The following is a 24,326-nucleotide window of genomic DNA, read 5'->3' as shown; positions in this document are numbered from 1 at the left end:
CAATTTGATAGTTTTGTAAAATAAAAACTGATTATTAAAAAACTTAAAGAATTTAAGCGCTATGTAATCAAGCTACTATAGGTACCCGGATATTTTTACAGATAAAGATAAATATAAAAAAATTAAATAAAATTTGAGAGAGTATTATCATCACTTGACCGTTTTTATGGCACTTGGTAAATACCAACTACCATATAACGATCGCAAATTCTCTTGGTCTGTCTGTCGGTCCAGGTTTTGCTAGTTTAGGCACTTCCAGATAAGATAGGACGATGAAATTTGGCAGGCGTATCAGGGACCAGACCAAATTAAATTAGAAGTAGTCGTTTCCTCGAATCAACCATCTGGAGGGGGGAGTGGAGGAATGGTTAATTCGGAAAAATTAGAAAAAGGAGATAGTTTAACTTACGAACGGGTGATCGGATCTTAATGAAATTTGATATTTAGAAGGATATTGTTTCTCAGAGCTCTAATTTTAAATTCTGACCGGATCTGTTGACAGTGGGGGGAGTTGGAGGGGGGAACCTAAAATCTTGGAAAACTCTTAGAGTGGAGGAATCAGGATAAAACTTGTTAGGAAGAATAAGCACATGTCCTATATACGTAATTGACATTTCTGGACTGAATCCACTCTCTTTCGGGGAGTTGGAGGGGGTGTTAATTCGGAAAAATTAAAAAATTGAGGTAAATTTAACTGAAGAACTGGTGACTGTTCGTGAGGTATTTTTAAATTTGATGTTTAGAAGGAACTCATGTCTCAGAGCTCTTATTTTAAATATCGACCAGATCAGAGGACATTTGGGCGGGAGGAGCTGGAGGGGGAAACTGGAAATCATGGAAAACACCTAGAGTGGAGAGATCGGGATAAAACTTGGTGGGTAGAATAAGCAAATGTCGTAGATATGTTATTGACGTAATTGGACTGGATCCACTCTCTTTGGGGGATTTAGGGGGGTCCAGTGGTTTGGCGAGTTCGGTGCTTCTGGACGTGCTGGGACGATGAAAATCGGTAGGCGTGTCAGGAAGCTGCAGAAATTGGCTTGATAAAGTCGTTTTTCCCTATTCGACCATCTGGGGGGGGGTTGAAAGGGAGAGGAACAATTAGAAAAAATGAAGTATTTTTAACTTACGAGTGGGTGATCTGATCTTAATGAATTTTGATATTTAGAAGGACCTCATGTCTCAGAGCACTTATTTTAAATGCGGACCGGCATTATGCCTCTGATTTTTCTTTTAAATTAATCTACTGATTTTTAGGATTTTGCTAGACCTCACGCCATATGAGCTCTTTGCTCTTCCAACCTCGTCACAAGTGCCATATGAGCTCTTGTTCCGTTCTGTTCTCTGTGAGGAAATATCGGTACGGAATTATCAGTGCATGGATAAAAAGACAGGAGGCGAGCAACTGAAAAATATTCGTTTCTCATGTTTTTACTATTAATGCTTATGAAATAAGTGCCTAGAAAAAAATCCCTTTGGTAATATATACCCAACGGCATCCCACTCAGTTCGCCCCGGCTTTGATGACCATTCTCCATCAACGGCTCTTTTAAAGGCAGCAGTACTGGGGTAGTGACCACTTCTTCGGTGAGTGAATTCCACAAACTCACTATTCTACTAGTGAAGAAACTATTGCGTAGTCTAGTGGCAGCTCTCTTCTGATATAGTTTCCGATTATGCCCCCTAGTTCTTGCAGACTGGTCAAGTTTAAATGGCTTATTTAAAAGAAAGTTAGAATTCAGGAGCTTACAAGTCAAAATAATATCACCCCTTGTACATCTACAGACAAGAGACGTATATTGAAGCTGCTTTGAAATTATCGGCTGTTAAACAAAGATTTAAAGATGATTGTATTGTTCTTCTGAAGACTTTCCAGTTTTCCGTTTATTTGAGTTCTAATAGTTTATGTTATTAGCTTTTGATCGTATAACGCTTTAGTAGTTGTTAAATAAAGAGTTTTTGTGTCAAATTCTGTTATTTTGATTTTAAAAAGCTAAAATGGGGATATAGTTCCTTTAAACTGTCAATTTGAAAGTGCAATTTTTTTTTCCATTTTACCTCCCTTGAAAATGCCGCTCCTTTCTATTGAAATATATTTTTGAATTACTTTCGTCAAAAGTAATATATCGAAACTAATTGTTTTTATTAGCTATTTCTCGGAACTGTTTGCAAATTACTCATTCTAAATGAAGAATTGTTTAATAACGTTTCCTAAAAGACTAGCAAAAAGATCCTGTCAGGTGACAAGCATAAAAAGAAGAAAAAAAACATAGTGCATCCTGTTTCGTGAAGGCCGATACATAGCTTTCCCTCATATCCCGAAAATAATCTACAAGTCCTTTTACTGATCATCCCCCCCCCCCAAAAAAAAATATTTCCTAAGAGTCGCAACTCAGTCGGAAGAAAAAACAGGTTATATATACAAAACTACGCATAAAATTCGTTATATTTCCATGAAATCTACTGACTGTATGTAATCTATGTAATTAAATGTTCGCGCTTGCCTCTTGGCTTCATTGATAAACAACAAAAAACTCTTGCTCTCTTGTGAGCATCTGAAAACCAACTGACTGACGCCAATTGTAAAAGTACTCCAGAAAGCTGTCATCTGTCGCACGACACCATGTGATTGTTTTGAGATCAAATGTTGGCTTGGTGTACAGGCACTTACCATTTAAGTACAGTAAACCAGTATTCTTCGGCACATTTTTAAAATTAAATCTGTTAGAATCAAGTCTGTTTTGGGGTGTTGACTGTTTTTGATTATGAGAAGTACATCATTGATCTTCTCTGAATTTTCACGGAAATGGAAGCTCTTTTATTTGAAATATAAATTTTTGGTCCAATTTGGAATTTTATTGTTAGAACCAAATTGGAATTGTAAGTTAGGTAATAGATATAAAACGTGGTGTGTGATTGCTTTTGAAATAAGATAAACTAAGTGACTGAAGCATGCATCGGATGATATTTCTCCTGATAACAATCATTTTAAGTTTAATGGTCATCCATATTATCATCCTCGTTTTCACTTTACGTTTAGAAATGTCGGAGTTTTCTTGGAAAGTAAATAGCAAGTTTTAGAGCTCTTGTATAGGTCACGAAGATAAATAATACCCATCAAACATGAGATATTCTTAAATATGAAAAAAACGATTTGGTCAAGTTTCGCGCATCATGTACGAGCATTTCTTAAACTAAATAAAATTATGGGTTAAATCTTTCGAATAAATTTTAGGAATTTCTTCAGGAGGAACCATCGTACAAAACTTGGAATACAAAACACGGAGAAAATCGCTAAATGATATTAGGCTGTTTCTGAACGTCTATATTAAATAAAAAGCTGAGCCAAGACATAGGCTGCTTTTATTTTATTTTGGTTTATTATTTCAAAACAGAAACATTTCACTTGTATGCAACATTAAACACATTATATTGCATGTTCGAGATCTTGTATGTTCATTTTGGGGTGGGTACCCTATTACCATCTTTCATTTGGAGGGTTTACTTTCGTATTCCTTGAAGATGAATTTCTTCTCTAAAATTTTATAAATCTGTATTTAAGCTTTATTTGTTTTTCAATTTCTGGTCAATTAACATAAAGAGGAATCCTTGTATATAATAACTATTATAAAGTGATAAGTAACGAATAAAACCTTCACGGCACATATGGTAAAACAACTATCGCAGGCCGGTGACAAACCTTACAGTTGGACTTCTTTCTTGAAAGTTATTCATTTGTATCAAGTGCTCCGAGTCATTTTTAGTTCTTGTTCTTCAACAATAAAATAAGGATTTTTTTTTTCGCTTGAACCTTCTCTTGGGAAGTGTATTGGATCTGCTTTTCCGAACTTTCCTCGGAAAGTTCTGTCCTCGAATAGCCTATGAAGGCTATCTTCATAATGTACAGTAGTTTTTGCATTTTTTTGCCTGCTAAAATGATTCAACTAATAAGCACCCTCTCCCTCGCACAGAAATGAATTTTTGTGAGCAGTCATATTTTCAACAAATTATTTTTTTTAAGGTGAAGGAGTCAAACTTCATTATCCCGCAACCCATTGTCTGCAAATCTCTAAAACTCCACTTTTACTATCCGTTCATAAAACCTCTGGTAATAAAACTGCTATTATTAGCCCTCTGTATTAGCCCTCTGTCACTAGCAGCAAAGCCCTCTCGAGATCATTTCTTTTCATTACTCACCATCTGTTTAAATTTAGAATTTTTGGCGATAAACAAGAGGTTCATCAGCAAAGTTTATTTAGAAAAGGTTCGCATAGTTTTTGTCTAAATGTTTCGAGCATTTTGATCTAGTTAAATTGGCTGAGTGAATATTGCTGAGTTAAATTGGCTGAGTGATCAGTGAATTTATATAGAAAATGCTATTCTTACTAAAGAATCAGGCTATAGACAAAATTAAGTTTTCAAGCGAAAGAGATAAAACTACTCCCCAAATGCTCGATTGCTATTATCAGAGATTGGGGCATATCTTAAGGTGCTATTCGTAAAAGTCGACGTCTTAGCCACGAAAAAGTCCCAGTCGCAAAGAAAAACGATGAAAAGTAAGACTGGCTAGTGAAATTTGCAAAGACTTGTCGCAAACAATGGCAGTTAAAGGACGATATTTAAAATATTGACCAGGCTTCCATTATCATAATAAGTTTCTATCTATAATTCAGCGTTATTAATCGATATCAGTATTGATTTTATAAGAGTCGTCAGTGTCATAATTTGAATGTGTGCTAAAAGTCACTATCCCGAGACACTTCGCAGTATCATGCAAATAACGAGAATAAAAATGGAAAGCTAATCTAACCCTTCATTCCAGCTCACGAAAAAGGGCATTTAGTCATGGGTTTTTATCACCCAAATAATTATATCGCTGAAACGGACATTTATTTTCAACAAATTATAAAATACGTTGTTTTGGTAAGAATTTACTCCCTTTTCTCAATAAGTAGCGCCTAGCCTTAAACAGAAAGAATAGATGACTCTCTTTCTCAGTATCTCATGGTACTATTTCATTTAATATAATTTTTAGCAACAGCAACATCACAATTTTGGAAACAAAAATGGCGGTAGAAAAGGAGAGGCCGCATCCTTAGTAATCGTATTTTGTAAGTTGAATCTTGAATGCTTGTTCCACCTTGTCTTCTAGAGTTTATCGTTTCTTATTTTTTTTTAAGGGAAAGATAGGGAATCATAAGGTTGCCAATTTTACTTTTTCAAAATAGACTGATGGAGTCCGTTTAGCCTACACCTCTTTAGTAAATGATGTTAAAACTTATAGCTGGATGTTAGTATTCAGGTATTCCTACTCAAAATAAGCATTACACATAAGTGAAAACACCTGAAAAATAATTAATTTAATCATTCCTTGATGCCCATTAGTAGGCTGAAAAGTTTTTGGAACTTATAGTTTTTTTTGGTTAAATTCTAGTTTAGTGACCTCTTGCTATCTTGGAAAGGGGCTAGGTTAGGAAAATGAAACTTTTGGTGATGGGTCTACAGTCGAAAGTATATCCTGGGAAGGTATTTTAAAGTACCCACCTCTACTCCTTCCTCTAGAGGGCCCTGAAATTTGCATACATGGCAGGCCTATTACAATCGAAATTTTGACAAAATAACATTTTACCTTAATTTTCAGCTACCAGTTGCTTTTTCTGTGCCTTTAGCCTAGTTCTGAAAATATAATTCCTGTTGTTTAAGTACTTTAAAATACCTTCCCAAGACATACTTTAGCCTGTAGACCCATCCCAGGAAGTTTCATTTTCCTAACCTAGTCCAAGATAGCAAGAAGTCACTTAACTAGAATTTTACCTTCTTTTAATCAATATCCCTTTCAGAGAAAAATACAAAGATTTTGAATTTTTATTTATAAATCCTAAAATAGCCTACTCAGTTCTATGATCCAACATTGGTAAATATATGACTCTTTATATTATTGACTTTACAATAAATTGAATACACCACTTGATGTTTTTTTGGTAAAATTCTAGTTAATTGACTTCTTGCTATCTTGGAAAGGAAAATGAAACTTTCAGGGATGTGTCTACATGTTAAAGTATGTTCCCTGAAGGTATTCACTCCACTCCTCCCTCTAGAGGGCAATATTATCATAGAAGCTAGGGTAAGACAACCGGTACTCAGTCACTTTGTTCACTCTTCACACTTTTTGACATTCAATCTACTATAACTACTTTATTATACCACCTAGAAATTTGATTTTTTCACAATTAAAATTGTCTCCATTTTCTGAACAAGTAGGTCATTAATTTGAATAGTTTTGCTTATAAAGTGCTACATATTTTCGAATTTGGCAAAAGCTATCAGTTCAGCTAATACTTGGTCATATGTTTCTCCTATTGACAAAGATATTATGCAATAATACACAATCTCAGTCAGAGCCTTGCTTTTTCTCGGTCACTTCGAAAAAAACCTGTTTAGACATTCTTTGCTGAGATCTATGACTCAGGCACTTCGTCTTGTTATTAGACATTTTAATGTTTTGATATTTGTTATTTCAAATTGTATTTTCAGAGCAAAAATAGTGGATCCAGGATTTTCTTTTTGGGGGGGGGGGCATAATAGGTGCTTTGATAAACTTACAAACAAAGAAATACCCGCAATTAAAAGGGAACCTTGACAATTATGCATCATAGATAGGTAGTGGAAATGGTCTAAAGTGGTAATGTGTTTGGCCTTTATTTTAATACAACTGGTTATAATATAAACCGTTCAAACTGCTCAATGCATCAGCTCTTTGTCTCAATATATATTAATTTTTAAAAGGTTAAATATTTTTGGATAAATTTAAGAAATATGTTATTTTAAATTGAATTTTCAGAGAGAAAATAGTGGATTCAGGAATTTTTTTTTTTGGGGGGGGGGGCACATAATAGGCTGCTTGGATAAACTTGCGATTGGATAAACAAAGAAAAGTACTACCCAAAGAAATACCCTCAATTTAAAAGGAGCCTCAACAATTATGCGTCGTGGTAGGCAGTGGAAATGGTTGTAAATTTAATCTAAAATCTGGTGAGGGATAAAGTTCAAATAAATGTGTTGAAAGTAAGATGGTATAAAAATGTTGATACAAAAAATTAGTGACAAAGTTATTATGCAATAATACATATTCTCGTCCTGTCTGTCCCTGCTGTTATCTTGGTTATGACTCAGGCTCTTTGTCTTGTTATTAAATAAAAAAAAACAAGTTTTTTGAAATGAAAGTAAGGAGCAACAGTAAAACTTAAAACGAACAGAAATTACTCCGTATATGAAAGGGGCTTTTCCTCCTCGACGCCCCACTCTTTACGCTAAAGTTTTTTATTGTTTTAAAAAGTAGAGTTGCGAGAAAGAATCAAACTTTAGCCTAAGGAGCGGGGTGTTGAGGAGGAAAAGCCCCTTTCATATACGGAGTAATTTTTGTTCGTTTTAAGTTTTAATGTCGCTCCTTATTTTCATTTCAAAAAACTTGTTTTTTGTAAATTTAATTTCTGAAAAGTTTTTGAATTGATGCATGTTTGATTTTGGCTCTCCATACATAAATTATTAAAATGAAATTTGCATATTAATTTTTTTTTTGCTAAATGGCTTTCTCTTAGTTTTGATCAGACGATTTTGAGAAATGAGGGGTGGGGAAGGAGGCCTAGTTGCCCTCCAATTTTTCGGTTACTTAAAAAGGCAACTAGAACTTTTAATTTTTAACAAATGTTTTTATTAGTAAAAAATATACGTAACTTAAGAATTAACTTACGTAACAAACTTTTATATTCTTATATTTTTGATTATATATATGAAGGGGTTTGTCCCCTCGTTAATTCCTCGCTCTTCACTCTAAATCTTAAGTTTTGTCCCAATTTTTTAAGAATGACCCCTGAATCAGAAAGGCTGTAGAATAAATAGTTGAAATTACTAAAAATATTTTAGCATAAAGAGCAAAGTATTTATCTCCTCCTAAATACCTCGCTCTTTATGCTAAAGTATTTTTAGAACCCCTCATATGCGTAATAATCTCTGTTCGTTTTAAGTTTTAATGCTTCTCCTTACTTTCAATTGAAAAAACTTTTTCATGTTTATATTTTCATTGTTTGTTTTTTTTAATAGTCATGCTTGAAAATCCTGCGCCCTTTTCATTGAATTTCTCTTCCCCCATGAAATATTCCTCCAATGAAAGATCCTCCCATATAGGCCCCTCCCCTGAACCCCACACCCAAACCAAAAAAATGCCCCTGAAAATGTCGGTACACTTCCCAATAACCATTACTGTATGTAAACATTGGTCAAAGTTTGTAACTTGCAGCCCCTCCCCAAAGACATAGTTGTGGCAAGTCATCCCCAAAGACATAGTTATTATGGTTTTCGACTATGCGGAACAAAATGGCCGTCTCAAAATTTTGATCTGTTGACTTTGGGGAAAAAATGAGCGTGGGAGGGGGCCTAGGTGCCCTCCAATTTTTTTGGTCACTTAAAAGGGCACTAGAACTTTTCATTTCCGTTAGAATGAGCCATCTTGCAACACTCTAGGACCACTTGGTCGATACGATGTCCCCTGGGGGAAAAAAAAAACAAACAAACACGCACCCGTGATTTGTCTTCTGGCAAAAAATACAAAATCCCACATTTTTGTAGATTGGACCTTGAAATTTTTTCTATAGGGTTCTCTGATATGCTGAATGCGATGGTGTGATTTTTGTTAAGATCCTATAACTTTTAGGGGGTGTTCCCCCCTATTTTCCAAAATAAGGCAAATTTTCTCAGGCTCGTAACTTTTGATGAAAAAGACTAAATTTGATGAAACTTATATATCTAAATTAGCAAAAAAATCCAATTCTTTTGATATATCTTTTAGCATCGAAATTCCGTTTTTTAGAATTTTGTTTACTATTGAGCCGGGTCGCTCCTTACTACAGTTCATTACCACGAACTGTTTGATAAGACATTTTAATGTCTTGAAATTTGCTATTTAAAATTGGATTTTCAGAGAGAAAATAGTGGATCCAGGATTTTCTTTGGAGGGGGGGGGGGCGCATAATAGGTTGCTCGGATAAACTTGCAAACAAAGAAATACCTGCTAATTTAAAGAGAACCTCGACAATTATGCGTCGTAGGTAGGTAGTGGAAATGGTCTAAAGTGCTAAAGAGTTTGGCCTTTATTTTAATGTTCTAGGATGAACAGAGGAGGTGATATGCCATATAATGCAGAGCTTTAATTGGATGAAAATGGGCAGTAAAGTGGCCACTATTTCTCAAAATATTCCAAAACTAATACTTAATATTAACAATAATAATAACAAATAATAAGAAAATTAATAATTTTTGTGCTTCTCATATATTTACTTTCTATTATACAAATCCCCTAAAAAACAACTAGGCTACGTTGGAAAAGCCACCCCTCTTTGCAAAAAAAAAGCAAACACAAAAAATCAAAACAGACTGCCAAAAAAGTAATGATGGGCCTGGCCTATCAATTTCTTTGCCTCAGTGCCATAGCAAGACTCGAAAACAAATTTTTGACATTAAAAAGAAGTAAATATTTTGCTTTTCAATCCTGTTGTGACAACACAATCCTGAAATATCATTTTGACAGCCTAAAGAAGTTAGGATTTTAAATTTCTCCTCCTTGTTATTACGAAATGAAGATTTTCGCCTCGCAGTTGTCTTTTGCGGTAATACGGACAGATTCCGTTGATAAATCTGAATTTAATTAAATAATTTTGGCGGTATGCAACATTAGTAAAATCTAACAAAGACCGCACAAAGTGACTAAAATCTTGTTTCAAACTGGTTTGCGAAAAAAAAAAACAGTCTTAAATTAAAAAAATTATGAAAAACTCAAGTATTAAAAATTAATAACAAAGTAAAATTACTTTCGTCCAGACCCAAACCGGAGCAAGCAGTCCCAACCACAAATACAACGCCATGTCATGAGGGGGGGGGGGGGTTGCGCCCCCGTACCCTCCTTGGATCCGCCCCTGTTCTAATTGAAAGATCTACCTGTCATTTGAAGACTTGGCTGCTTTGAGGTGAAGACGCTTACATGAGTGAATTTCAGATACTTAAAACAAATTTAAGATATAATAAACCATATAACAAATATCCATTATATATAATGGATATAAGAAACATCCATTGCGCTAATTCAGCCACATCAAGGAGTTCTCACCACCTGCCAATGATCTATCTTGAATATGCAATTAAAGAGATTCAAACGAGAAATAAAACCTAGTAAGAGCTGGCTCGACAACTTATGGTTGATAGTATATCTTCCTTTTAAGTTTTAAAACTTAAAAAGAACAGAAAATATTCCGTATATGAAAGGGATTGTCCCTCCCTCATCGCCCTGCTCTTAACAGCAAAACTTCGTATAAGAATTCTAGTAAATTCCCCTGGTGTTAATTTTCTCATGAAAAATTTACCCCCTAAAAAACTTCCCTCTCATTGGAAATTCTCCCCGTGAAAAATTTTACTAGCAGAAAATCTCCCCCACTTAAAAAATGTATGTATACTTCCCTATAATAGGCTGCGTAAGCAACGGGCAAATCTTATAACTTAGACCTATTCTCAGGAGGATCGTGGTATTAAGGTAAAACTTCGTATAAGAATTCTAGCAAATTCCCCTGGTGTTAAATTTCTCATGAAAAATTTACCCCCTAAAAAACTTCCCTCTCATTGGAAATTCTCCCCGTGAAAATTTTACTAGTAGAAAATCTCCCCTACTCAAAAAATTTATGTACACTTCCTTATAATAGGCTGCGTAAGCAACGGGCAAATCTTATAACTTAGACCTATTCTCGGGAGGATTGTGGTATTAAGGTAAAACTTCGTATAAGAATTCTAGCAAATTCCCCTGGTGTTAAATTTCTCATGAAAAATTTACCCCCTAAAAAACTTCCCTCTCATTGGAAATTCTCCCCGTGAAAATTTTACTAGTAGAAAATCTCCCCTACTCAAAAAATTTATGTACACTTCCTTATAATAGGCTGCGTAAGCAACGGGCAAATCTTATAACTTAGACCTATTCTCAGGAGGATCGTGGTATTAAGGTAAAACTTCGTATAAGAATTCTAGCAAATTTCCCTGGTGTAAAATTTCTCATGAGAAATTTACCTCCCATGGGAAATTCTCCCAGTGAAGAATTTCACTTTCAGAAAATCTCACCCACTCAAAAAATTTATGTATACTTCCCTATAATAGGCTACGTAAGCAACGGGCAAATTTTATAACTAAGACCTATTCCCAGAAGGATCGTGGGATCTCGAAAGGTATAATTGTTCGGCCTTTCAACTGTTCTGAACAAAATGATGCTTCTACCACAAACAAATTACCGCAACACCAAGCCACCTGAGGCCAACACGGCTAAGCTCAGTCCTCTTCCATCCCAATCCATTCAAAGCTTCCCTCTTTACACTACCAGAAAATTCCCATTTCATTTAAAGCTTTCTTTATGAAATCCTCCCACCCCAACCGTGGATGACCAGCTTTCTGTTTAGCCCTAGACGGCTGGCCAAAAAGGACAATCTTCGGTAATCTGTCATCCTTCTTCCACAAAGCGTGCCCTAGCCATCTTAACCTTTCTCTCATTACAGCCATAAAAAGTAGGATGCTATCTCAAAATTTTGATTGGACCATTTAGATAAAAAAAAATTCTAGTTGTGGATTCCTTCCAGAATTCTTTTTGCATAGGCTACGATTCCACCTCAAAAAATAGCCAGCTCCTTTAGCATACTTATATTTGAAGGAAGACCTGTTTTCACTTCAGTTGTGATCCTAGGAAAATGTCATTTGTACATGTACCAGAAGGTGTTGATGTACATCACGTACTATAAATTCTTTTCATTAGGATATGTTGCAGAAGGAAGAGTTTGATCTTGACCAAAATTGTTGAAAAGCAAGAGATATTGTCTTAGTTAGAACTATTGAGGGGGGGGGGGAGTAAACCAGTTGTTGAAAGGAAGTAAAAGCTTCCTATTTCCGCCTTTTGGGGATCTGAACCTAATAACATCTTGTATGAGTAGGGAAAGAGGATGGATCCTAAATACTCTTAATTGGGACATCAAGGTAAACTTGGTCGGAAGTAAAAGTAAGGATCTTAGTTCTTTTTTTAGAATCCCTGCCTATTTTGACCTTAGGGGGGGGGGGTGTTCCCTAAGATATATTTCCACGACATCTACCTGAACAGGATCTGCTCCGATTATATCTGCCCCGAATCTGATCGGAAGTTAAAGGAAGTGTCCTAGCTGTATTTTAGGGAGTTCATACCCAATCTGCCGTATATGGAGAAGGATTTTCTAAGTTCTTGTCATGAGGACACCACCAACATAAGCTACTGGGTATGGATAAAACTCGTTTGAAAATAGAAGTTAGTGCTCCACTTGGGTTTTTGGGGTCAGAGCCGGTCTTGTTTCTCTAGGTAATTTGAGAGCAGTGAGTAGTTGTTATCTGGCTGCTCAAAGAACAGTGTGTCGGATTTGAAAAAAAAAATGGCAGATATTGAAAGCTAATTTTTGCGCTGTGGCTTTTCTGGGGTCCACTTGGGGCCTCTGTGGGAGGAAAAGGCCCTAAATTCTTGTGTTAACCGGATTTATTAGGCTAGAATCCTAACCAAACTAGGTGGGAACCAAGAACCAGAGTCGTTTGCATTCCTTTTACCCAATCTGGCTTCTACAAAGGGGAAGGAAACTGAATTGATTCTACAAAACCTGCGTAGCTAACGGTTTAACAAGATACAGCTTTTTTTTAACGTGTAGTTGTCTTTTGGGAATAAAAATATTGTTAATGCGAGTTTTGCGGACAAAATTTAACTAGTTAGTTGGCTCGTTTGTTTGCACAGTTCAACGTAGTATACTAACAAAAACGTTGTACTGTCTAAAAAACTTAATGGTTTTGAAACAAGAAAACCTTAAAAATCGTGGTTTTTAATAGTGAATATGCCTAATTTAGTTTTGGTAAAAAATTCTAATTTTTTTGGGAAGTAGGGCTGACAAGTTTAATAATGATGTTATGAAATATATGTTGGGTAAATGTGTTTATGATTTGTTTATTTGGCATTAGTTATTTTGTTATTGCTATTTCTTTGCTTTTAGAACCTTTTTTTTTGTTTTTAGATCTAAACAATCAGCCACCGTCACTCAAGGTCGTGGATTTTGAAGAATCAAAAACGACGAATCAGGAAGAGGCTTGGTACGAAAGAGTAAGTAATTGTTCTATATCTTTCAGTGAAAACTCTTATTTGGGGAAGAATGGGGATTTTTCTTGAAACAAAACGTTGGGAGCGAGTTTGAGGGGGGGGGGGTGTAATGATCACTAGGGACAACAGAAGTGGTGCGAGGGTTATGCACGGCATCGTGGACAAAACCCAAGGAAATGTGTGCTCTCCTTTTCTTAAGGTTGACTAGATTTGCTCTCCGAAGAAGGGAAATGTAAGGCACTTTACCCTCATTGAAGATAATTCTCAGGCACCTTTTTTGAACTGCCTCTATTCTGTCCGACAATTTATTGGAGATGCCAGGATGCCAAACAGGACAAGCGTATTCGAGGGTAGTAGAAAAATCTTCAAACGATGTGATTTAGGACATTTAAATTTTTTAAGGAGTTTGAGGAAAGAAAATGCAGTATTTGTACTTTTAAGAAATCCTTAACATGGCAATCCCATTTTACGTCACTTGAGATGGTAACACCCAGCAATGTCATAGTATTAACAGACATTTCAGGAGGGATAGGACAGGAGAAAGAAGGGGGAGTTCTTAGGAAACTAATTGTTAAAACTGTTGACTTTAAAGGGTTGACTCTCATATCACTTACGAATTAGCTTACGTAACAAACTTTTATATTCTTAAATTTTTATTATGTATATGAGGGGGTTTGTACTCTCGTTAATACCTCGCTCTTTGCACTAAATCGTAAGTTTTGTCCCAATTCTTTAAGAATGACCACTGAATCCGAAAGGCCGTAGAATAAATAGTTGAAATTACTAAAAATACTATAGCATAAAGAGCAAGGTATTTATCTCCTCCTAAATACCTCGCTCTTTATGCTAAAGTATTTTTAGAACCCCTAGACCTATAAACCTAGACTAGATAAATCTTCGGAAGAAAAAGAATTTTTTGTCCCATCATCTGAACAATTAAAAGAAACAGAGGTTCGGCGATTTGTGTTCCATGATGACAAGAGACAAGCCGAGGCAGAAGTTAAAGGTACAATAAATAAAATGTAATTTTACAAAGCCACTACTTCTAATTTAAGGCCCATTTGGACGTCATGACATCAAGAAAAGGCTCAAATTATCTGAGTTTCGAAGACAAGCGACAATGCGAATCTATATATAGAAGCCTACCGCGTACCGGGTGCTGGGGTCCGACTTCGAAGCCGCCGGGCTCCCTGTTCTATATATATATATATATATTAACGCTTGCGCCACACAGTTGTTGCGCAAACTCGGCAACACAACTCCTTAAGAGGGAATCGGAAGTAATTACAACTGTTTCCCTGTTTTCTAATATTTTCTCGCGAAATTACTGTCCATGTCTGAATAACATCAAATGTTATTCGCACTGTTGTCCAGATTCTCTTTGTTCCAGTACCTACGGAGAGTTCTTAAATTTCTTACATTACAGAAGGATTGTCTAGACAATTATAAAGGAAAGAAAGATAGACCTTATCTTGTTGTATTCAACACCTTTTCGTGGCATCTTGATTTCAAGAGATAACTGTTCAGTTTTAAATTTTTTGACCCACGCGATCTTTGGAAAGAAATGAAAAAAGACATGTTTTTTTTCAACTAAGAGTAAGGAACTACATTAAACCTTAAAAAGAACAAAATTTATTCCATATATGAAGGGGGTTGCCCTTCCTCAAGCATCGCTCTCTATGCTAAAGTTTGACTTTTTCTCACAATTCTTTACGAAATACTGCTCGAACACAGGGGCTTTTTAATTTGAATAAAAAACTTATTTTTTTTTAAACTTTAAGACTTTAGCGTAAAGAGCAAGGGTTGATGCAAGGGCCCCCTCTCATATGCGAAATAGTTTCGTTTTAAGTGTTAATGTTGCTCCTTACTCCCAGTTGAAAAAAAAAACACGTTTTTTTTTTTATCAATTTCTGACCGTTTTCAAATAATACTTGAAAATTACTTTCCCTTTGCTGCTGTCGAATTCTCCTCGGAAACCTCTCTCTCCATTGAACATTGTCCCCATCCCCAGGGACTCTGGGGGGGGGGGGGGTACGTCAATTATGATGAATCAAATGGGTATCTCAAAATTTTAATCAGATGTCTTTGAGGAAAAGGGGTGTGGGAGGGGGTTAGTTGCCCTCTCATATTTTTGGTCACTTAAAAAGGAGATCTAGAACTTTTATTTCCGTCTGAATGAGTCATCTCCTGATATTCTAGTACCATTGGCTCCATACAGTCACCCCTGGGAAAAACAAGAACAAATAAACACGCAACCGTGACCTTTCTTCTGGCAAAAAACACAAAATTCCATATTTTTGTAATTAGGAGCTTGAAACATCTACAGTAGGGTTCTTTGATATGGTGGATCTGATGATGTGATTTTCACTAAGATCCCTTGAGTTTTTGAAGTGTTTTCCTTTATTGAAAATAAGGTAAATTATCTCTGGTTCGTTGGTTTTGATGGGTAACATTAAACTTAATTAATTCTATATATTTGAAGTCAGCATAAAAAGCCGGTTCGTTGGATGTATCTATTATAATTGAAAGTCCGGTTTTTATGGCACTTGGTATTAACCAAGTGACATATAGCAATCGCAAATTCTGTCGGTCTGTCGGTCCCGGTTTTGCTACTTTAGGCACTTCCAGGTAAGCTAGGACGATGAAATTTGGCAGGCGTATCAGGGACCAGACCAGATTGAATTAGAAATAGTCATTTTCCTGATTTGACCATCTGGGGGGGGGTGGCCGGTTAATTCGAAAAAATTAGAAAAACTGAGTTATTATTAACTTTTGAACGTTTGATCAGATCTCAATGAAATTTAATGTTTGGAAGGATATCGTGTCTCAAAGCTGTTATTTTAAATCCCGACCGGATCTGGTGACGAACCTAAAATCTTGAAAACACTTAGAGTGGAGGGATCGGGATGAAACTTGGTGGGGAAAATAAGCACAAGTCCTAGATACACGATTGACACAACCGGAACGGATCCACTCTCTTTGGGGTAGCTGGGGGGGGGGGTTGATTCTGAAAAATTAGAAAAAATGAGGTATTTTTAACTTACGAACGGGTGATCGGATCTCAATGAAATTGGATATTTAGAAGGATATCGTGTCTCAGAGCTCTTATTTTAAATCCCGACTAGATCTGGTGACATGGAGGGGAGTTGGGAGGGGGAAACCTAAAACTTGGAAAACACTTAGAGTGGAGGGGTCGGGATGAAACTTGTTGGGAAAAATAAGCACAAGTCGTAGATACATGATTGACATAACCGGAACGGATCTGCTCTCTCTGGGGTAGTTGGGGGGGGGGGGTTATTATGAAAAATTAAAAAAATGAGGTTTTTTTAACTTACGAACGGGTGATCGGATCTCAATGAAATTTGATATTTAGAAGGATATCGTGTCTCAAAGCTCTTATTTTAAGTCCCGACCGGATCTGGTGACATTGGGGGGAGTTTGGGGTGGGGGAACCTAAAATCATGGAAAACGCTTAGATTGGAGGGATCGGGATGAAACTTGGTGGGAAAAATAAGCAGAAGTCTTAGATACGTGATTTACATAATTGGAACGGATCTGCTCTATTGGGGGAGGGGAGTTAATTCTGAAAAATTAGAAAAAATGACGTATTTTTAACTTACGAAGGAGTGATCGGATCTTCATGAAACTTCATATTTAGAAGGACCTCGTGACTCAGATCTCTTATTTTAAATCTCAACCGGATCCAGCGTAATTGGGGGGGGGGCAGTTGAGGGGAACCGGAAATCTTAGAAAATACTTAAAGCGGTGAGATCAGGATGAAACTGGATGGGAAGAATAAAATCATGTCTAAGACACGTGACTGAGATAATCGGACCGGATCTGCTCTCTGGTGGAGTTGCGGGGGGGGGGGTAATTTTGAAAATTGAGGTATTTGTAACTTACGAAACGGTGACCAGATTTTAATAAAATTTGATATTTAGAAGGGTCTTGCGCTTTAAAGCTCTAATTTTAAATTCCGACCAGATCCTGTGACATCGGGGGGAGTTGGAGGGGGAAACCGGAATTCTTGGAAAACGTGAAAATTGGGGTATTTTTATTTTACGAATAGGTGATCGGATCTTACTGAAATTTGATATTTAGAAGGAATTCATGTCTCAGAGCTCTTATTTCAAATCCCAACCAGATCTTTTGACATTTGGGGAGTTGGAGGGGGAAATCTTGGAAAACACTTGGAGTGGAGGAATCGGGATGAAGCTTGGTGGATAGAATAAGTAAATTTCCTTGATACGTGATTGACGGAATCGTACTGGATTCGCTCTCTGGTTGAATTGGGGGGAGGGGTTCAGTGATTTGGCGAGGTTGGTGCCTTTGGACGTGCTAGGACGATGAAAATTGATAGGCGTGTCAGGGAGCTGGACAAATTGACTTGGTAAAGTTGTTTTCCCGGGTTCGACCATCTGGAGGGACCAAAGGGAGAGGAAAAATTAGAAAAGGTTTGGTATTTATAACTTGCAAGTGGGTGATCGGATCTTGATGAATTTTGATATTTAGAAGGACATTGTGACTAAGAGCTCTTATTTTAAATCAATCTATTGATTCGTAGAATTTTATTAGAGCTCATACCATATGAGTTTCTTGGCTCTTAGCTCTTCTTGCCTCGTCACAAGTGCCATATGAGATCTTAGCTCTTGTTAATAGTTGGGTGTGATTTGAGGGCAACCAACACCCCTCCCATTTCCACCATTTCTTCAGGATTTTCTGGTGGAAGGGACTTCCCAAAAAGGGATTTTTTTTCACTTTGGGGAGAGGGGATTTCCAGCATGATTTGAAATTACTTAACGTTTTTTTTTTTACGAAAGTAAGTAGAAATTTGTGGGGTATTTTCAGCGAGTAGGGAATTGTATTTTCAACAAGTAGGGAATTGTCTGGGGGATTTATATAAGGGGAATTTTCCAGGTTAGTTCCCAGTATGATTTGAAAAACTATCAGCAATTTAATAACTTAAAACGCGGAGCTTGTCAGCATTTAATAAATTAGAATATTACCCGCTATTAAAGTATTGGCTATGCTTTCCCTTGTCTAACTTCTAATTGTTATTAAAAAAGAAGAAGAAAAGAACCTGAAGAAGCAGCTTTTCAGACCTTTGTCTAACTATTAAATGTCATTAAAACTGCACAGCTGAATGTAAGAATGTGTAACTTTCAGAATAAACTGATGAATAATTATATTTTATAATAATTGGATAGTTGTTTCTTAATTATAGCTGTGCGTCAAGACTGTATTTTAGAAGTATATTTAAATTAGGTTTTAAATTTACCACAAATTTGGTTGCTCTGGAAAAACTAATTAGGTCTCTCTTATTGATGAAATATCGTAATTTTCATGACACTTAGTATCTACTAAATGACATATAGCGATCACAAGTTCTGTTGGTCGGATTTGTCGGTTGCGGTTTTGCTAGTCTTGGCACTTAAAGGTAAGCTAGGATGATGAAATTTGGAAGGCGCATCAGGAAACTGACCAGATTAACATAAACCAAATGAATATTGATGAAGGACTTAGAAGATTAAATCCAGTGATACCTGTCACAACAAGTGACACAAATCCGGAAATTTTCATTGACGTCAATCCACCCTTGATACATTCTAATTATAATGGTAACATTGATTACCACATTACAAATGCCCAAAAAGGATGGTTTTTGCTTGTCCCCGAGCCAGAGTCTATGGTGTGCGAAGTGAAGTGGAGTTATAGCCTATGTCAGAGAGGAGTATCTGAAATCGTGCAGCCAAACGTTCGTATCATCAAACCATGTTTCTGCTTTCGAGTGGAAAGCTCAGTTCTAGCAGGGAGGCACCACTTTCAAATTGACTTTTCATCCAGATACGGGAGCAGCGGAGGAGTTTACGGAGGTTGATAACCAGTATATGTAGCGTAGGTATTTATTTTCAAACACAAAGATTCTTCGTTCATCCTCAGCCTTTATTGACCAGGTCTCACTAAAGCATAAAGTGATGAGAATGATTAGAGTCTAAGAGAGGGACCTTCAAAGACGTCGACAGTACTTCGCTTTTCCAGATTGGTGGTAGGTGCTTAAAGCTCCAACTAGCGAAGCCTTCATCTGGTAATGTTAAATCACATAAATGTTTATAACATTTATCCATGATTTTTTTAACAAGTCAGTACCTTGTTAAAACTAAATCATGTAACTAACAATCTGATCTCATATCACATTGCTAGTAAGTACTTATATCTATATTTTTATTTTTTTTTCCTAGTAAAAATTGTTTGTTTTAGATTACCACTCAACCCGAGTCATCAACCCGAGTCGACTTTCCAACGATCACTGTGGACTCCGCGAAGTCTCACGAGTTGAGATGGTACGAACGGAACGGGTGAGTAATTGCTTACATTTGCTTATAAAAATAAATTTTACTCTCTTAGAATTTAGAGGATTACAAAGTGTCCTTTTCTATAAACTTTATCTTTGTCCATAGAATGGACTCAGAATGTAATGTATTAACAAAATATTTAAACTGCTTGAATCAATGACAATACTGAAAGAGTCACAACAGTAAAAATTTGCTTTTAATTTTGCATGCAAAAAAGTTAAGGAGAAAATGCCTTCAATTGTTTCTTTTTTTAGAACAAAGATGAAAACTTTAGCTCAGATCAATGATCACAACTTAAGAATATTTCTAAGAAGCCATGAATTAAAAGTATATTTTTGAACTTAGGCAACCAAGGCCATTTTTTGCTTGTTTTATGATATTATTATGTTATATGCCACTGCAAAAGCAGTAAATTAGGTAAGCGAAAAGCTTATTTAAGGTAAGAAACAGATTTTACTTTCCTAGTTTAAATTAGGCTGATAGGCAACTGTACAAAAATAAAAAATAATTTTTTTAATTTTATCATATCATTTCCAGAAAATTCCCTTGGGAAGAAGAGATGAATAAAATTAAAATTTCTTGCAAAAGTCAAGCAAATCCTCTACTTTTTTTTCGGATTTTCGATACGATTTTAGATTTGATTCGGCTTTAACTATATTTGATAACTAGGCATGTCGCTGCAAGACTTCCTTTGCATAATTTACAAATTGTGCTACTGAATTTTGGACCTTAACTTCTGGATCTTGGAATTGGTGTTGAAATCGAATTTGAATTTTCGACCCTCTGAGATTCCATTTTAGCTTCTCTGTTTTTCCGGAATCATTGTAATTTTTGCTTCGCATTTCACTGAATCTCAAAAATTTTGGGTTGCTCCCCCCCTCCCTTGTGACGCCCCTACCTGTGTAGACAGAAAGCAGAATCAACTCGCATTTACATGCATTGTGGCTTCCATTGTTCAAATCTTGTCCTAATTAAAGCCTCCAAACTGGGTCTAGTTTAAATGCTATGAGGTATTTGAAAACTGTAGTTGTCTGTTGTTTTTCTTCTTCTTCCTCCAAGGAAACTGAATCCAAGCTTCTTCTGTTTTCTTCTGCACCTGCACCCAAAGAACAAAAGCTGCTTCACTATTGTGACAAACGCTAGGTTAAAAGGTGTGATACTGTCATTACTTGGTTTTATTTCATAAGGAAAGAACAGTCGAGTTTGGCTTCTGAATAATTTCTTAGACCACACTGCTTTTCTTTTTACGAAAAATTAAGCAAGAAAAAACGGGTTTTAATTTCAACAAAGCACTGAACAATACTTTTCTATTAATGGAAAATTAAGCAAGAAAAAACGGGTTTTAATTTCAACAAAGCATTGAAAGTAGAGTTGTGAGAAATAGTCAAACTTTAGCGTAAAGAGCGGGGCGTTGAGGAAGGGACAGCCCCTTTCATCTACGAAATGATTTCTATTCGTTTTAACTGTTAATGTCACTTCTTGCGCTTTCACCAAGGCATCAAACACTTTGTGGTAACGAACTGTAATAAGGAGCGACCCGGCTCAATAGTAACTGAACTGTAAAAACGGAATATTGATACCAATAGGTAAATAAAAAAAAGTGTTTTTTTATGCTGATTTTAAATATATAAGTTTTGTCAAGTTTAGTCTTACGCATCAAAAGTTACAAGCCTGAGAAAATTTGTCTTATTTTAGAAAATAGGGGGAAACACCCCCAAAAAGTCATAGCTCACAAAAGTCGACAATCACACCATCAGATTCAGCATCTCAGAGAACCCTACTGTAGAAATTTCAAGATGCTATCTACAAAAATGCGGAATTTTGTATTTTTTGCCACCTACTCACTCCTGAAATCTAATGGTCGTTTGATTAGAATTACATAAAAACTTGTTTTTTAATTGAAAGTAAGGAGTAACATTAAAACTTAAAACGAACAGAAATTACTCCGTATATGAAATGGGTTGTCCCCTCCGCAATCCCTTGCTCTTTACGCTAAAGTTTTTAATTTGTTTAAAAAGCAGCATTGTGGCAAAGAGTCTGAAGTTATAGTGCCCTCTTTAAGAGCTAAAGTGATTTATATATATGATAAAATGATATATATATATATATATATATATATATATATATATATATATATATATATATATATATATATATATATATATATATATATATATATATATATATATATATATATATTGTATAATATATTAGTTCTTCATCAATTTTTTGATGGTTATATCTTCGTGGGGCTCTTAGAAAATGTAAATTTTTTAAATCATACCTTATCTACTCATGAAAGTTTTTGCCCAGAAAATTTCTTTTCCGCCAAAAACATATCTATGCTACCCCCGCCCCTCCTTAGGTAGTGCTCTTTTTCACATTTAGCATTTCTCTTGTATTGACTAATTTAGATTTAAGGAACACATTTGTATCTGTGATTTTCCTATATCACAAAATGTTCCAGGAAAGTCTAAAAGGATCTGTTAATAGCAAGCATAATTACATATGAAGAAAAAAGGTCTTGACCAGACATCGCAACCATCTTGAGGTTATCGCTCTTGTAATGTATTTAGCCAGTCTTCAAAATTTATCCTTTTATAAATTTTTTAGTTCGGAAAAACATATTGTCTATTGTCTGCAAATGATTGACTTTCCTTTTCTTTTCTAGATAATGAAGTAGCTGGGCAGTAAATTTCGTAACTCTGTATAAGCCTGTTTTCTGTTGCATTCGTCTTTTTGTGTATAGACGCTTATTTTTACATAAAAAGACAGTGCAGCAGAACTGGTTTCTTATAATTTTAATGTTTAAATAAAAAAAACAAGGGTTCTAAACCTCAAGTTAAATAGAATCTGAGTAAAATTCGCGTATATTTTTTTTGCTCCCCTTTTTATATTTTACTAAAAAAAATAGAACCCTTAAAAAAATTTTAATCAATTTTCTTTTTTGCTCATCCTTCACCTAACGAATTTACTGCTCATTAAAGCTGTGCAATTATGTGGCCTCTGCTCCTGCCAAAGAACCTCTTCCTGACTCAACATACAAGAACATTTTTTTATTTTATATTTATATATAAATTTAATCAATAAAATATTGTTTCTTTGTATTCTTGCAAACTGCTTGTTGTTCTTAGATTTAGGGATAGTTCATAGGGACGGAGTACAAGATAGGGAAAATTAAAATAAATACATAACTATGTTTATCAAAATAATTAATGAAGAGCATTTATTATACACGAACAACTATTGTATACTTTCAACTTCAAGCATCCCCTTTTAAGAAGGGGATGCCATGGAGGAAAAGTGATTTTGTGGTTATGTTTCAAAAACAGTTTCGACAGACCTATTTCTGGGCCCGCCATTTTATTTTTGTGGATTAATGCTATAACTTAAAAAATGTAGCTAGGACTTTTTTTCATATATAGAGTGAACCTGATAAAAGTAGGAAGGGGATCTTGCTTGTCCAAAAACCCCAATGCTAGGGTTTACTGTATCTATATGCTCACTAATGGCGAAGTTATAATAATTATAAAATGACTAAAATAATTCATTCTGTCAAATATATTGACCATCGGGTAAAGAATAATTTCAATTGAAAATATATTGCGTATTCATTGAAGAGCCAATGCTACTAATTGTTTTGGGGAGTTAAATGAGGGTTGCACTACTCATATTAATGGCCTTTTCCGTTTCTTTTTGTGCTGGATTTCTACTTTCAATATAGGCTGTTTGGTTTAAGATTGTTAACTTAGTGGATTCGACATATGCCCGCTCTGATCTCTAAAATTGTGTCTTTTCTTTCGCGAAAATGTATCGTTTTCATGCATTGAATTTTTAAATGAAATAACAATGTATACAGTACTTTTGCGTTGACGATAGCTTCTGGTCTATGGATGAGTATATTAACCCCAAAAAACCTTTGGGCGTTTTCGTGAGTATCTAGGCTTGTATGAAAAGCCTAGAGGACACTTTTAAGAACCAAATAAAATTATTGAAGAAGAATTTTGATTTTTCAAAAGAACTTTGCAGTAAGGTCGTGGAACTCTAGAACAAAAGAGGTTATAGCATTAAGCGTTAATTATTTATAGCATAAGTGCAATAGTATTTTTCATAAGCTTGCTATATGAGTGGGATCGAATATTAAACCTATTCCAATTTTCGGAATAGACCCTAAAACTTACTTAAAGATGCAAATCAGTGTTGTCAGCTAAGTCATACCACATCTGAAAACTTATACAATTATTGAAAAAATTTAACTCGAGTATAGAATATGAAAAATGGATTCTTAAGAATGTCAAAATTTTAGTTATTTTAGAAACTGCTTAGAGGTCAGAATCAAAATCCTACGGGCAAAACAATAAAATTCTACGGTTGAATCATAGGGTTTCAATGTCACGTGACCCATACGACATCGTTTATTGCTTGATAGCCAATGATTAACGCAGGGGTGGGGAATAAGTGCATGCATGGTAAGTGCAAACAAACACTACTTAGGAACAGTAGGGACATTTTTCCAAGACAGTGGAATTCAATTCAGTGGATATTGATTCAATCCAGTGCATATTATAAGCGCCTGAAAAAAAATGCAGAATAAGCTACTATCACAATGATCATTTAGAGGATTAGCTCTTAATGTGAGACAAGTCTATATTTAATCATCTTATTGGTACATGCGCAGTTAGTGAATGCTCTATGTTTACTTAGTAATTCAATAATAAAACATAAAACCAGTGAAAGTCGTGCAACCAATGCCAAATTTCCACCGTGCAGGCGTAGTATTTCAGCCCCTC

The 24,326-nt window shown here is 35.5% G+C and overlaps 1 long non-coding RNA gene across 1 annotated transcript; it reads left to right on the top strand.

Moving 5' to 3' along the window:
- The first annotated feature begins 5,034 nt into the window (after positions 1 to 5,034).
- Positions 5,035 to 22,643, top strand: LOC136042787 (uncharacterized). The gene is made up of 4 exons (XR_010621430.1): positions 5,035 to 5,111; positions 13,101 to 13,186; positions 19,442 to 19,539; positions 22,208 to 22,643. It is a non-coding gene; the product is annotated as an uncharacterized LOC136042787 (long non-coding RNA).
- Positions 22,644 to 24,326: the final 1,683 nt, after the last annotated feature.

This window comes from Artemia franciscana, unplaced genomic scaffold (genome assembly GCF_032884065.1).
Source record: "Artemia franciscana unplaced genomic scaffold, ASM3288406v1 Scaffold_2009, whole genome shotgun sequence".
Taxonomy (NCBI): domain Eukaryota; kingdom Metazoa; phylum Arthropoda; class Branchiopoda; order Anostraca; family Artemiidae; genus Artemia; species Artemia franciscana.
This window is presented reverse-complemented; position numbering and strand designations above follow the sequence as displayed.